The sequence below is a fragment of the Pomacea canaliculata genome, linkage group LG1 (assembly GCF_003073045.1).
Source record: "Pomacea canaliculata isolate SZHN2017 linkage group LG1, ASM307304v1, whole genome shotgun sequence".
Taxonomy (NCBI): Eukaryota; Metazoa; Mollusca; class Gastropoda; order Architaenioglossa; family Ampullariidae; genus Pomacea; species Pomacea canaliculata.
Window position 1 is genome coordinate 33,360,090 of NC_037590.1, and position 16,431 is coordinate 33,376,520.

The 16,431-nt window shown below is 42.5% G+C and overlaps 1 long non-coding RNA gene and 1 other non-coding gene across 2 annotated transcripts; both read left to right on the plus strand.

Annotated features, from left to right (window-relative positions):
- The first annotated feature begins 1,210 nt into the window (after window positions 1-1,210).
- Window positions 1,211-1,329, plus strand: LOC112553756. Its single transcript, XR_003097101.1, has one exon. It is a non-coding gene; the product is annotated as a 5S ribosomal RNA (ribosomal RNA).
- Window positions 1,330-7,115: 5,786 nt separating this feature from the next.
- LOC112575659 lies at window positions 7,116-13,743 on the plus strand. The gene is made up of 3 exons (XR_003101683.1): window positions 7,116-7,170; window positions 7,348-9,074; window positions 10,418-13,743. It is a non-coding gene; the product is annotated as an uncharacterized LOC112575659 (long non-coding RNA).
- The last annotated feature ends 2,688 nt before the right edge of the window (window positions 13,744-16,431 follow it).

Consider the following 16,431-nt stretch of genomic DNA (forward strand, 5'->3'; position numbering starts at 1 on the left):
TGAGGATGCAGACACTTCTCCGGTATGAGATTCTGCCACAAAAAAAAAAAAAAAAAAAAAAAAATAAATAAATAGACATGTCATTACACCATACAGAGGCAGCCTTGGCAGTACGCGGGTCCCTGCGGGGCAGAGAGCCACAAGTGTAGACTATATACTGTACAGGGACATGTGTTTCAAAATAATAATAGATGTTCATGTATAAAGTAATAATGTATATAATAATGTTCATGCATACAGTGAAACCGTACTAGTGTGCTAGCAGTTCAGAGATAAAAGAGAGCGATCGAGCAGACGACACTGCAATGACCAAATGGTCATCAAGAGTAACATCATGTTTATTATTACCACGTTTTATTATTTGACATTGAATTGTTATTTCCCCTTCTGGGGAGTGGGTCGCAGGTCGACCCGTGAGAAAGGTGGGGTCATGCACCTGCCACAACGAGACGGTCGACAGTCAGTTAATTCCGAAGTCCTCTGGGGGAGGACGTATCGGATCTAAAACTGACGACGAGTGACGCGACAGGCTGCAAAATACAGCTGTTGGACAACAACAAATCTATAAACCTAATGTCACTAACGTTGACAACAGTATAGTCTGGCTTTCCGTGATATTCGGGTTGAGCAGAATAGCATGCCAATTAAATAGCTTTTAATGTAGATAACTGCAAGTTTTGTAAGACTTTTTGTAAAAATATTACACATATTTTTTTGAAAATGTTTTACCATATTTTTTACATTTATTTGTCACTAAGAAAACAGAAGAAACATCGTAATTAAAACGGTAGTTATCTTTTCTGAGCATAAACAAGGGAAACAACCCTGCCCTCAGTAGATTTAGTACTTCTTAACTAGACACAAACGAGAACTTTTAGGAAAGCTAGGCTGTCACCTAGGGCGCAGTCTATAGCTGTACTAAGCTGGTTGTCTTTGGCATGGCGCTCCTTGATCGTGGGTCGTGCAGATGGTGGGACTTGAGGGTTCAGAGGAGCTCGGGTTGTCTCCATGGAACGTATGTGGTCATGTGGGTCAGGGTGGCGCGGTTGTTGTCTGCATTGGACTTACCGGTCACCTTCTGATTTGTTTCTTTGCTCTAGGCCAGCCTAGGGGATGTGCTCGTGAAGTTCTGTAGGCACACCTTGAACTTTAGTGTGTGTGTGTGTTTTTTTTTTTTTTTTAAATAACGTTTGCTAAATAGTCAGCATTCGCCTACGGCCATACCACGTTGAACACACCGGTTCTCGTCCGATCACCGAAGTTAACCAATGTCGGGCCCGGTTAGTACTTGGATGGGTGACCGCCTGGGAACACCGGGTGCTGTAGGCAATTTTTACCATTCTGTATCATACTTCTACCTCATAGGCTGCATTTGCTTGTCAGCTAGGTATACGTTTTGCCGTAATGAGAATAACATGCCTGCCACTTGCTTTTGTTGACATTAGCGGGTGAAGGAGCTTCCGATTCTTTCTCTGCCAGGTCCGTCTCTGGCACAGGTGACGTTAAACAAGAATATAAGAATAACAAATATTCTAGGTTACGACCTGTATGCGAAGACGATGATAAGACAATGCAAAGACGTGTACAAGACATTTATTTAGTCACTTTTGCAAGGAGTAGCGTGAACGCTGTCCGCCTTACTAATAAATTACACACTCGTCACCCACATTTGGGATGATCGCAAGGGTCAACCCGCCCGAAGTGCAGGCCTCGTCCAAGGTTTTTTTTTCATTGGTTTTGGTCTTGTTCTTTTCTGGGATTTTGTTTTTTGTTTTGTTTTTTTTTTTTCATATTCTTGCAGGAGACCTTAACTGCATCACTAACTCTAAACTAGACAAAATTGGAGGAAACCCACACAAAGGAAAAGCCGGTCAGACCGAACTATCGAACTATCCTATGCGGGACCGAGAGCCGTAAGAACACTTACTTTTTAATCGTGAGGCTGTTTGCCTCAGAGTGGTCCGAACTGGTGATGTGCTATTCTTGTCATAGAAAGGGCTTATCAAACAAGCAAAATTGATATCAAATCACAAAAAAGTGTCATGATCATGATTTTTTGGAGTTGTTTGTATAAAAACAAAAAAAGGAAGCAAATGGCAATCAAAAGAAGAGAAGCACTAACGATATCTTTCTTGGGACTGGTTTTCGTTTTATAAAAGCACTGTCAGAAGCATCTGCTTCTCATTTCAATGTATCTTCAGCCTTTTGGGGGATGCAGACACTTCTCCAGTATGAGATGCTGCCACAAAAATAAATAAATAAATAAATAAAAAATAGAGAGACATGTCATTACACCATACAGAGGCATCCTTGACAGAACGCGGGTCCCTGCGGGGCAGAGAGCCACAAGTGTAGACTATATACTGTACAGGGACATGTGTTTCAAAATAATAATAGATGTTCATGTATAAAGTAATAATGTATATAATAATGTTCATGCATACAGTGAAACCGTACTAGTGTGCTAGCAGTTCAGAGATAAAAGAGAGCGATCGAGCAGACGACACTGCAATGACGAAATGGTCATCAAGAGTAACATCATGTTTATTATTACCAAGTTTCATTACTAATTGACATCGAATTGTTATTTCCCCTTCTGGGGAGTGGGTCGCATGTCGACCCGTGAGAAAAGCGGGGACATGCACCTGCTACTACGAGACGGCCGACAATCACTTCAATTCCGAAGTCCTCTGGGGGAGGACGTATCGGATCTTAAACTGCCGGGTATAACAACGCGAATATGAAGAAATGGTTAACAGCAAACCTGTAAACCTAATATCAGTAACGTTGACAACAGTATAGTCTGGCTTTCCGTGATATTCGGGTTGAGCAGAATAGCATGCAAATTAAATAGCTTTTAATGTAGATAACTGCAAGTTTTGTAAGACTTTTTGTAAAAATATTACACATATACTTTTTAAAATGTTTTACCATATTTTTTACATTATTTGTCGCTAAGAAAACAGAAGAAACATCGTAATTAAAACGGTACTTATCTTTTCTGAGTATAAACAAGGGAAACAACCCTGCCCTCAGTAGTTTTAGTACTTCTTAACTAGACACAAACGAGAACTTTTAGGAAAGCTAGGCTGTCACCTAGGGCGCAGTCTCTGATTTGTTTCTTTGCTCTAGGCCAGTCTAGGGCAGTGATGCCCAACCTTTTTCGGCCTGCGGGCCATATCCATTTCGGACAGCCGTGTCGCGGGCCACTTCACCGCAAAAATACAAAAAGGAAAATAAAATAGAGCAGATACCATTTCTTATTAGAAACAAGTTGTACTTACCATTAATTATGTATTAATTAGTGGGATATTTGAAGTTGTTTTCCCGAAACCAACTTCTGAATGTCCGGCCTCATCGTAGAGACACCAAGTCGGAGCACTGAATCGAAATATTCGTCCATCGCAAAAAAAAAAAAAAAGATTGGGAAACGCCCCTACGTGGGATAAATACTTCTTCTTCCTTTTTTTTCGTTTTTTTAAGGTCTTCTTTTATTACTAACATGCCGATTTCCTGCACTGTGGGCAGACGTTTCGCGGGCCGGATGGCACCGCGTCGCGGGCCGGATATGGCCCGCGGGCCGTAGGTTGTGCATCCCTGGCCTAGACTAACGGCGAATTCGCAATCTGGTGACGTCAGAAATGAGACGCAATGGAAGCTCGGACAGAAGGAAAGGCTTAAATTAGAGGCGGGCGAGAGGGGTAGGGGGAGTAAAATTTGGCACGGGCAAGCTTTCAGGCGCGCGCACATCTCGCGCAAAACGCCACTTTTTTGCGGGTGAGTAGCCACGTTTTATTTGGTGACTGCTCATTCAATAATCTCTCACACTTGATTACAATGGCCGCAGGCCGACTCCTCAATGCTTGTGCGAAAATGAAATCTTTGGACAAATCAGCAAGCTGCCAGGACAAAACGAGGCGAAGCAAGGCCGGAGGAGTAAACACTGGCGGAAAACACGCACCGTGCATAAAGGGGAGTGTAGAAAAACGTGAAGGCTATTTCAATGAATCTTTCGAGATGGACAGGATATTAAAAAGGCAATTGCATCCGGGACCTTGGGCCATCGCTGCGGCCCCGCGTCCATAGAATCGTTGGTGATTGCTCCACCCCGAGCATGACGTCAGCTAGGTACATGATGGAAGCGTTCTGCGCTGATATGTGTCGCATTTGAAACAAAACAAAACTAAAACAAAAACACCAAAGAAAGTTTGAATGCTTTTATGTGTTTGTAGGCAGACGTATGTGTGTGACTGTATGTTTAAATGCATTGGTGTGTGTGTGTGTGTGTTCATTCATCTGTGTCTGTTTATCACGGGCGCATGTTTGTGATCCTTGATTTGTCAAAATCTGTAGCTGATCCATTGAAGATTGCTGCTCTCACATTCCTGAATGACTTTGTAATAGTCTTTTTTCTTACTTTATTGGTAAACAAAAGTTAATCTGTATAATTTGTATTTCTTCGTCGGGATACAAGCATGAACCTCGCAAATGCTCGTTCAGTACGCTCCATTTATTCATCTTTAGTATAATATATATTGGTCTAGCTATATGTAATACTTGTGTTACTTTCATTCACATATTTTAGCACGTTTATTATTTTATACCAACCAGCAAGGATGTCACCCTGTTTTTGTACTCTTCGTGACGTCGCACTGTGCGCTCTAGAAACTGCTGTTATTTAAAATAATTTCTTCACCTCTTTTGGCAAATTAGCTGAAAGTATCGAAATCACACGAACATTTCCTTTAACACGTTTTAGGAACTTTTTCCGCCCTGAACTCGACCTCGTGGTTTGGAAGGGATTTTCAAACAGGAATCGGCTATGATCTCCGATCTTCTGAACCAGGTTTCAAATTAGGAAGGATTTCTCAGTAAAAAAAAGCTTTAGTTAACTTTTTATTAACTGTAGTCTAAGGGCACGATGACCGATAAGGGTTACAATGTCAATGGGCTTCTTCGAACAACTACATACTTAAGGTCTTGGTATGAGAGAAAGAGTTAAGTCTCTTTTATAAACGAAACATTGTGTCGGCTTAAAGGTCTCTAAGAACTTCAGCTTCCTGTCCTGCACCAATCCCCCTGCACCTACTGTTAGCTTCAGTCTTTTCAGTTTCTTGACAGAACGTCTAACTTGTCTTCTCCTGACTGACATTTGGAAAAACAGGGGAAGCAATCCAATTTGTCTCGTAATAGCCGTTCTTGCCCCCAATACCTATACGATACAGGGCTTAGATCAATCTTGCATTGTCAAAGAAAATTGCATGCTCTTCATGTAATCTGTAAGCGGGAGGTCGTGGAAATAGATTAAAGACCACCTCCCTCTCAATCTCGGTAATTGGCCATCCCAGAATTCTGCTGTAGATACGGGGAGGGGAGGTCACTCCGTGACACGGGGAGAACGTGCCGATGCATCCACTTTCGGTTTTCTGCCCTTGGAATGCCCTGGTGGCGGCCTTATCCTCATTGAAGTTATTTCAATTTGACTGATCGCTGCAAACCACTTAGTCAAAGCTTTTGATGAAACCATAAAAAGTTGAAATTAAACGGCGGATTTGTCCCCCTTTTTTCGACATGTCAGGCTTGTGTTAAGTTAGGGCTGTGCGCTCAACGTCCTTTCTCAAATTTTGCGATTAAAGAACTACTGTGGCACAAAACGTTTTTTGTAATCATTGTGCAAGGCTCGGGTATTGGAAGAAAAATTGTTATCCTCACAGTCCTTTAAGACCCTTGGAAACAGTGACAAGGCCACCCAGAAAATCAGAGAAAGAAGTTTCAGAATTTTTAGAATTCTTTCAGTCGATTCCTTCCTTCTCCCATAATAGTGTGAAAGATCCGCTAAAAATATCAATTGAAAAATGAAAACGATTGAAAGTTTGCTCTGAGTCTTGAAATCTCTGTTTGCTGAAAACAATGATCAACATTCGTCATAAAAACTGCACATTCAAAAATTCCTAGGTGTCAAGGGGTTTGCTTACTGATATTTATAAAAGTACGATACGCTTTATTAATACTGCCAAAACAAGAGAACAATAATTGAGATTTTTTCCTAAGATTATCTCAAACTGCGCGTGTTCGTGGCTTTTTTTTTTTTTTTACACTACTTTTGTTTAAGGAAAGTAAGAAAGAAAGAAAAATGAATGAACAAAATGAATGAATAAAGGCAGACCTCTAGCGTGGCGAGAACAATGAGATCGTTTCCAGAGCTAAACTAGACAGAGGGCTGACGTGTGAGCCATACATTGATCGCAGGCAGGGAGGCAAGCGCCATCAGATGTGTACGGATGAAGAATCTTGCTGGAGAATGGCCATGGGGGTAAGGGTGGGAGGAGATGTGGACCACGTGGGGTTCATCTAACCAGGGTCCTCAAGCCGCTAGTCACAGAACATATTAAGCCTGTAGTAAAATATGCTTCAATAAAATGGTCTAATCAGGATAGCACTGACAAGGGCAGCTCGACGAGGAATACTGGAGATCTTCGATTTATTTCTTTGACAATTGAAGTTCCCTGCCACTGATCGCCGAAAGAACTGCAAAAATGTTGGTCTTCGGTAATCCGAAGTGGAGGAGAATGGGGTGGGGTGGGAGTGGAGGTAACTTGAAACAAGGACGAAGAAGACTCCAGGCTTGACCATCTACACAATTTTACTTTTAAAAAGTTTTAAAATTGTGTGGTTCACTGTGTTTTTATACACAATTTATTTATAAGTAGACTTTATACTTAAAAGTGTTTTGAATTATAAACGGTTTTGCAGCCTGCCCCATTATGATTATTTTTATGTTTATTTAAAGCACTTTTCACATTGTATAGCTTTCCGAACTGACACATTTATATTGCGGAGATGTTCTTGCAAGGCACTTATGTTGTCCTCTTGTCTCCTCCCTCTCCACCTCCTATTATACGTATCTCTCATCTCGTCTCGGGTCGCGTGCAGCACGTGGACAGAGGACGGAGTAATCTCCCGTCAGCCAGGATCGGCCAGGATCAGGCAGGATCGGCCATGCGGAAGATCCCGAGGACAGAAAGAATAATGAGAGGAAAATCGTCCTGACTTAATTTATTCACATACGATTGGCGCGGTCATATTTTGGGCGGCGGTGGAGCGAAGAAGAAAACGGTGACGTGGCAGTAACGAAACGAAGTTACAATGGGAAGTCAGTGGATTGTAATGGTAAGAAGGTTACATAGTGTTACATTGTGTTGCCGGCTTGGTATGGTAACAAGGTGACGTAGAATTACAGTCACAAGGAGGTATGATGGTACAATGTGGATCCAGCATGTTTACCGTGTACAATAAAAAGTGTGACAAACTGCTAACAAATTTTTTTGCTTTCTGGTCGGTCCTCAGGAATCTCTGCATCATCAAGCGACAAAGGCTGGGTTGGTTCGCTGCTGGTTCCTTCCGAAGCTTCTAGAGAATCACTAATGGGCTATTGCCTTGCCAGTTACATCTTGGTGAAATTTCTTCATTTTTTTCGATCTGCCAACCACGAAATTCCCCATTGGTCTATAATACTATGTTTTTATTGTTGATATTTGTTTGTTTGTTCTTTAATCGGCGCCTCGGTATATTATAATCTCTTGGACGCTACTCAGCACCTAGACAGCATCTCTATGGTTACAGAAATATTTCTTTAGCATGGAATTTTTTTTCAGCTGATATAGGAAACCCTCAAGGGATCATTATTCCAACTAACAACTGTGTTTTTCTCAATAAGCCCTGAAATGGCCAGATTTGTAGCAGGTGTTCAACTCTCACAACCTCCAGCAAGACAGAAAATAAAACGAACTCCCCCTCGTCCCCCACGCCTGTTATAATTACGTGAAGGAAATGGAGGGACGACTACCACCGCCGGCGTTTCCGAGACCACCGAGCACCTGCGACCGAGGCTGCGGAATGTCTCGAAGTCATCGTCCCTCCATCAGGATGAATGATGATCTATAGGTGATCACTAAAGCACCAGCGACTGAAGCAAGCACGGATGTTGAGGGTTCCATCTTGAGGCCCTGACACTGTAATATCTACTCACTGATGCTTAGTATCGAAGGTTGGTTGAATGAAAGACCAGCCGCTACCACAGCGGCGACATTAAGACTAACATCGACTCCATCACCGGCCGTCGTTAAAAAGGAAGCTGGGCAGGTGGCGTCTGCGAAGTAGAACTCGATTCCTAGCTTTCTGCCAGCACATTAAAGCATCGATCTTCGAGAAAAATAAAGAAAGTCTGATCTTATGTTTCAACTTGCAGCGACTGTTGACTTCTGCTACAGCAAAGAAACAAACTTGTGATCTATGTTGTTGTCTCTGTTCACGAACAGCTTCAATTTTTATGTTTCTCCCATCACCACATCCTGCCGATCCACAGGATCCTCCTTACGATAGTAAAAATTCTTTTACCGCGTGAATATTTTCTTTAAAACACAAGAAATCTTCTTTATTGAACTGCATGGAGGAAGTTCATTAATAATATCATGCTGTTTTCAAGGCTTGCAGATCCGATGTGTATACTGCTTCAAAACAACGATGGGTTAAAAAAAAACAAACACTTTCAACAACAGCAACGACAAAACAAAACTGGAAGACAGGAACTGCAGGAAGAAAAGGTCAAAGTTTACGATGCTAAGCCAAGAAAACTTCTTTACAGGAAAAGTGCAGGCAAGCTACAGTCAGACACAATGTTAGAACTGCTCCAGGATATGAACCTGGGAAATTTCTCCCAATCACCTCCTTAAGCGTGTTCGTCCCTCTGTGCCTCTGGCATTGATCGCAAAAACCTGCAACGTGTGTGGTGGACGTCAGTGGGAGACGGACAGCCATTGCCATGGACCTTCCACTACTTTCAACCACGAAGACAGGGATTTGCATGATCAATACTAGTTCTTGCTGTTCGGTCTGTGTGGACCGTAGACTCCACACGTGTCTATGCACGTGTTTGTCGATGCGTACGTAAGGTGTCTGCGCTTTTTCACAGTCATCCTCTGCAAGCCAACATTCTCCATTTTTGAAGTGCTGTGGTGTCTTGTTGCCTTCCTCACGTGTACCCTGGTCCCTTGTCCTGGCCTTCTGTCGCCAAGGTGAGTCAAATGATGATGAATCGCGTGAGCTCAGACTGCCTGCTTTGTGTTAGTACATAATGGTGATGAATGAAGCCGTGACCCCGGCGGAGCATAACCGTGCAACTGTTCCTGTCGACATCGTTGGTCATGTAAAGCATCCTTTGTGTGCGATAATCACAGACGACAGAGAGTCGGCTTGGTATGTAGACGCTGTCGCCACTTCAGACCGTTATACACACGTGCAACTGTATGTTTGCAGGTGTGTGCGTGTGTTTAGCTACATGCATTGTATGAGAGAATGTATGATGTTTCTTTGAAAGATTAAAAAGAGAAGAAGCAAGAAAATTAAAGGATGAATAAACGAACAGACGAATGAAAAAAAAATTTAACCTAGTAAATAATGATTAAAATAAAATAATGAGTGAACGTATAAACGAGCAAATAAATGACAAACTAATAACAAAATACTAGAGAAGTAAAGTCAAAGAATGATGAATGATGCAAGGAAAGAAAGACTGTGTATAGACAGGACATGAATCTAAGAAATGAAGAAGCAGATGCCCTGCAAGTGGGACTAAATATCAGTTACACTGGAATGTTTGCCATCTTGCCCATGATAACAACCTTTTACTACAGACCTATCGTCTCAAGCTTCCTCACACCCACTTCATCTACAAGCAAAGATGAGCTTGAATTCTGTTCTCGCTGTCCGCTCGTTTGGATGAAACATTTACACTCGTCAAAGATTTGGGGAGAAGGATGAGATTAGCTGTTATAAACCCATTTCTACTGGCTATCACAAGTGATTAACACATAATTACCTTATAATAGCCAATATAAGAGATATTTTTATTTTTATCGTTTCTTAAACTGGGAGAGACTGAAGAAGTTAGAGTGACGGTGACCCCGAAAAATTCCCCAGGAAAAGAGAAGAGAAAAACGCATTTGAAGGGGTTGGAGGTTGTGAGTGTAAGGAAAGGGTGATGGGGACGTGGGGGCAAAGAAGGAAGAAGTTGTTCAAAGAGCCTCCAGGATATCACTGCTCTCTGCAATCGAGCTTGAGAGTTTGGGAAAAGAAGTTTTTATTCGCCATGAGGCGTGGGTGGTTAGATGGGTTGACCTTATCCCCCCCAACCCAACATCACCACCCGCTCAAAAAACCGATGTGGGAAAATACGGGTTTCAAAATCCGGTCCTGCAGCTGTAAGGCTGAAATTTAATCGGGGAAAATGTAATGAGATCGAAGAAAATTTTTTAATGTGTTTATTTGAGCTGAAGATTGGGAGATGGCAAAAGTCAGTGGCATCGTGTTTGCGCTGTGTGCTGCTGATGTCCTATTATTTTATTTTATTATTTTTTAGGGGCGGTTCTTTCTCGCGAGTCCTCGGCTTCCTTGAAGAGGAGAAAAACATGGAGGCGAACGATGTGGACACTGGGTCATGATGCCGGAAATGGACGTGATTAGAATTTAGGCAACCTCCATGTTAAAAACGCCAGCGATCGTGTCATGTGTCATGTTAACCACATCATCTGAAGGGGAAGCAGATGGAGCGGATGGTCCCATAACTCTCAGAGATGCCGTCACCAACGCTTCCCTGGAGAAAGATATAGTTACATAGAAATCCCTAAAGGGAGCTACTGCCATCGACTACTCCCGCTTGAAGATACTGTCATCGACAATTCTCCTGCATGGTACCACAGCTCTCTCGTCAACATCACCTTCATTAACATTTCCTTCTCGAAAGATACGATCGTCAACAGCTCCCTAAGGGATGACACCGTCAACAACAACTTTATGATGGAAGATATTGACTCTTTCTTTTTCAGAAGACATCTTTGCTAACAACGTCTTCGTGAATGGGTCCGTTACCAATAAGAAATTCATAAAAGACATGGTCCTTGGATTTCTGTAACAGGGTTTGCTGTGTGATTGCTGTCGATAATGCTAATTGTGTTGTTGGTAATCATGACGTCACCATGGTGATGTGTGGAAGAGCATGTGAGCGTATGGGGTGTGCGCGTGCAGAGATGTATGTTATTTTCTGCCCCTCTGCTCACACAAATAGCTGTCTGCGCCTTTCGTCGTGTCTCCTCTCTAAACAAGACTGGAATAAGTCTGGTATTTTCTTCTGGCAGAGTTCTCGGTGTGGACAAAGTCTGACCACTCACCCCAGAAACAGAGGCTGGCATCCGGGTGTAAAATCAAGGAGTCCCGCTCTCCTCCCAAAGACCAGCGCGGCTCCAGCATCTCGCACGTAACACGTGCATACACACGTGAATTCGTTCTTTGCAACTGTTGATAACATCCATGTCTCGCTGTAAACTCTTTCTCCGGCTTTGCAATCACTTTATAAATAGAAAAAAAACCCAATGGCGAGATGCTGTAGATTAAGCGTGATGCACATTTTAGAAAAAAAAATTTCCTACGTGCAATCCAGGAAGCAGGAAAATGAGAGATGAACTTGAAAAAAAACAACAGTTATCACGATTTTTTTCAAGTGCTTCCTTGTATGTGTGTGTTTGTGCTTATGTATAAAAGTTTTTTTTCTTTCTTAACATTAAAAGAGTTTGGCATGTATAACGAAAAAAACCCAGACTCAGCTATAATCAAAGTTCTGATAGAAATAATTTCACGTGTCTCTTTTTTTGAGAAGAAACAGATGGAATGGCCTCCCCGCCTCAGGGCTTAGGTGTATTTTTAAACCGGACAAAAGCTCGCGAGGGACTTAACTTATTGCATTACGGAAATCAATAGCATAAGCTCGTGCCTGGCGCACGTGCAAGGAGTGGGTAGGCCTGCGGACTACTTTCTCAGTCAATAATAATCAAGGCAGGGCCAAGCAACGCATTTAACATTGATGCGCCGGATGCGAGTCCGCAGATGGATAATGACAGATAATAGTTCACCGCTGTTTACACCGGGGACTTCTACCCGAGCAGTTTCCAGCAACTTTAAATACCAGGGTGACAATCACCTCAGAGTTCGTCGCCAAAAGAACGAGAAGAAAGAAAAGTGTTGGAGGCGACAATGTGATCTTAAACCATTCATCACGCACCAGATCACCGGTTCCCTGTTTTTATTTCTATTTTGTGTGGTGGTAGACGATGAGAATTATTCTAGTTTCTCATTGCTCTTAGACGAGTAGGATAGGAACTTAATATTCCTTCGGGATGCAAGCTGTCATTGTTTCAAGCAATGTCTTATGGTCAGTTAGCTACGTGAGAGCTGAAATCTTACTATTGGTAGGATTTCTTTTACAGAATTATTGAGTAAGAAATTTATTTATATGAACACGAAGCTCAGTTTGATTCTAACACCGTAACATTGTTCTTGAAGGAAGACGAACGAATCCTGAACTACAGAAATTTATCTTGCTGATGTATGCGTCGCCATTTCTGCTCTGACCCTCTAGAGAAACAAAAACCCAAGTTACCTTTTTTTAAAATGCCCTCGATAACTAATCAACAAAATCTGGAATAACAGAAACCTCGCCACGACACTTTCCCAGGACGCATCAGTGGCAGGACATTGTGGCATGATTCTTCTGCCCGAATACCAGTTTAATAAGGCGAGCGGTTCTCTAAAACTGATATCATCAATCATCAAGAGTAATCACACGTCCTTGCAGGGACCATCGTCTGTCAGGTCGTGGGGGGAGCGCATTGTGAAGTAACTTACCAGGAATTTACAAGAAGCAGTATAAGAAATTCTTCTCTTTCTCTCCTGAGGTATCTGCTTTGTGCTGATGTTTTCCAGTTTCCATGGCACATAAACTGTTAATCTAAACATCCTTTTCGTGTAGCGCCTTTTTCTATCGTTCTTTCTTCTCCCTGCACTTGATTTTGTTTAGCGCAATAGCCTTTCCGTGTTTTCCTTTTCCACTCACGCTTTCCTGCCTCATGGTTTAACATAAACACAGAATAAAACAAACTAACCGAGCTTTAAACGTTATTTGAACTTTTTGTGAATTTATTATTATTATTATCATTATTTGAAAAGTCATGTTTTGGTGTGGTCTGTGATGTCAGTAAGTGGTTCAATAAAGCCTATTCATGTCATTTCGATTGTCTGTGGTCGGGAGGTTGTGAGGTCATGACCTGCGGGCAGACTGGACATTTCTGCTGCGGAGAGAGTGCATTAGTGTAATGAAAGAAAATGGGAGTAAAAGCACAAGAGGGATGAGCTGAGTGGTCCTGCCTCTGCATCACCTCCAGCCATGACTGTCTCGTCCGTGGATGAAAGGTTTCGGGAAAGGGGTATGCCGGAGCGAAGGGTACCTCGAGGAGGCACCGGGTGTTCGTCGGTGGGTACAGAGGATTATTACACTCTGAACTCCCAGGAAAGTCAACAAAAGTTCCTCCTGTTCCTTCTCGAAATACACACACACACAAACGCATCCACTCACTTCACTATACACACGCAAAAAGCAATAGCATGATTACCTCTAGCTAAAATTTGTCCACTGAGCACGGTCAGGGAACAATAAGGTCAGGGTGGATTTAAGTCGCTTTGACACGCGATTCATCCATACCCGAGGTTCACACTTGCTCATATATCAGGCGGCACCGTCACGAGGTAACGTGCCCTGGCTTGCGCTTTGCCATCTGCACGACAGGTCTCGACACACAACACTGATGTTGTCGTGAAAACGACTCGGAAAGGTCGAAACACGAGGAAAGTATGAAAAGGGGGAGGGGAGAATACTTATCGTAAAGCTTCGAGAAATTTATCTCGTTGCAAAACTGCCCGGCTTCAGTTTTGAGTAGGGGAAAAGCTAATGTGATGGGACGACGACGACGACGACGACGATGATGATGATGATGATGATTATTATTATTATTATTATTATTATTACTGTTCTTCAATGTGCAAGCTAGAGATGTACTAATATGTTATTAATTTTCAGCTGATTTATTCAAGCGTATTTTTTCCTTCCACTTGGACTGGCTTTGCCGTGATACGTCCTCGGCTGCTGGCTCGACATGAAACATCTTTTTTCTCCAAAAAACTTCCCTGACCCTACATTTGTGAAGGTGAGGGCTGTCTGTGGACACTGAAGCATGTGTGCGTGTCTGCTGCATACGTTTGGTTGTGACAAACTGACTGTGACACAATGCCTACGTAGGCTTTTTAACAAATTGTTTTTGCCTCGTTAGCCATCGCCTGCTGCGAGGTGATCCTTGTAACATGGAGGGTGACATCAGCCCTGGGACTCCTTGCCTCGCTAGCTCGCCCACTCAGGCTGAACAAACGTGTTCAACGGAACACGAGCCTTAAGCCCAACTTTATTGTCTTGCACTCGAGGGAGAAAAGCATGACAGCATTCTGGATACATCATGAGAAACAGTGTTAGCTGCTGTAAATCAATTAATGTCCTAAGCGTTCTGAGAGGAATACAGATAGAGAGAGAACGCGCGCGCGCACACACACATACACACGTGTTTGGGAGTCTGGGTGGGAAAGTGTGCAAATATTTTTACTCCAGGTTTCCCAGAAACACAGACACCACTGGATTTGAATAACATGTAGCTGGCTTTCAAAAGAAATGTGCTGACTTTTGTAGTCACGTGTTTAAGTCATGCGTTTAATGTAACATAATACCAGGTGTGAGAATGTAATGCACAAGTCCTTATAAAGTAATGCTATCGGAATTCATGGCTGATTACTGTTTTAGAATCGATTCTGTCTGATGCTTCTAGAATCGACTTACAGATATTTTGGGGCGACATGCGCTTAGCTGTGTTGGTATTAATAAAAAAAGAATGGTTAGGTTAAAATGAAGGGTATTAAAAAATATTGAGTTAATATTATTGAAAAAAAAACCCACTGATGTCCATCTTGGTATACTAAGCTTCCGTTGTATGAAAAGACTGTCGTTGGAAAACATTCCCTGATGGCCCGTGTCACCAACAGCTACACCTACAGTCGGGGGCGATGGGGATGCAGGTTAATGCAACGGTAAGTGCGTTGAACTTCTTGTACTGTTGTCGATGATTATTCGTGGGATAGTGCCTCCACCTGCAAGCGATTTCGATTCCTTTGTTTAATCTCTTAAAATATATCATAGAGAACCGTAACCTGATGACAACCTGCAATATAATGGCTGCAGACTCGAATAAAAATATGTTTCTGCTGCTGACAGTTTGGATTCTTTGTAGTTCTAGGTTCCTTTTATCCACCGGAAATATCATTCAATGTGAAGTTGAATGAGTCGCAGCTCCTCTTCCTGTTTGTCTCAACCTTGCATGCTTCTTTTTTTTTTTTTATTATTTTAGAATATCTGCTCTAACCAATTTATCATGACCACGTGACTAACCAAACCAGCCAATCCTCGTGAGCTTAGAGTTTTGGCAAGCAGGTTATTCTAGGACGAAGAGTTTCTTCATAATTCTTTGACGGGACTATCTTCTGTGGAATAATACGAGATAAAGCACATCAGACACGTGACCTGTTGCTAGTGGATGGGCGGAAGCAGTTTTTCTAGTCAAGTCTGGGTGAACCTCGAACCTCAGAATTTGTGCTACGAAATCAAACACCCTAACCACCAGTCTACGGCATTTTCTTCCTTCCCTACCCAGCACCAGCAACTGCAGTATATTGTTCTGGAACCTGGTCCGTCCTCTTATTTTAATGCTGTTGTAACTACAGGGTGCAAGAAAAGCAGTAGTTATGCTTGCGCATTTGATAACGTGTTTCAGGACAGACTCATTAATCTGAGAGGTCAAAGGCCACGCTGCTCCACTGAGTAGGAAGATGGATGCCTTACCATGGCCGCGTGAGTCAGCGCCGGCGGCAGCTTTATGGCTGTTATGAATGAAGGAGTAAGCAAATCAGCAGTCGGGAGGGTTAAAAAAAATTGGATTGAACAGAGAGCGAAGCAGAATGTCGATGGTATCTCATATTAATAAATAAATAATCGAGTTGAGTGCGCACCTCCCCTGAGCATCCAGAAGGAAAAGGGAAAGAGTGCAGGAGCAGCAAAGCATGCCGGGACAGTGGGGAGGATGGCAAGTAACAACTGTTGAAAGTTTTTTTTCTTTGTCTTCGTTTGCCTGTACTTTACTGTCTTCCTGCTCTTGTCTCACTTTATTCCCTACTACCATCTCTTCATCTCTCTCCACCCTTCCATCCTCTATGCCACGTCCACAAAACATTCTCTACAAAAGAATGGTCAACTATATTTCCGCCATCCAGCCATGCAATTCCTCTCTATTTTATGAACATGTTGTCTAGAAAAATATTGAAACAAAAATTCAATGAATTTCATTTTCCTGAACATTTGACCACGATTTACGTCCATAAATGTCATCCTTGATGAGTCACGGGAGAATGGGGATGGAAATTCTCGAACAACAAAATGGCGAGAAAGGAAAC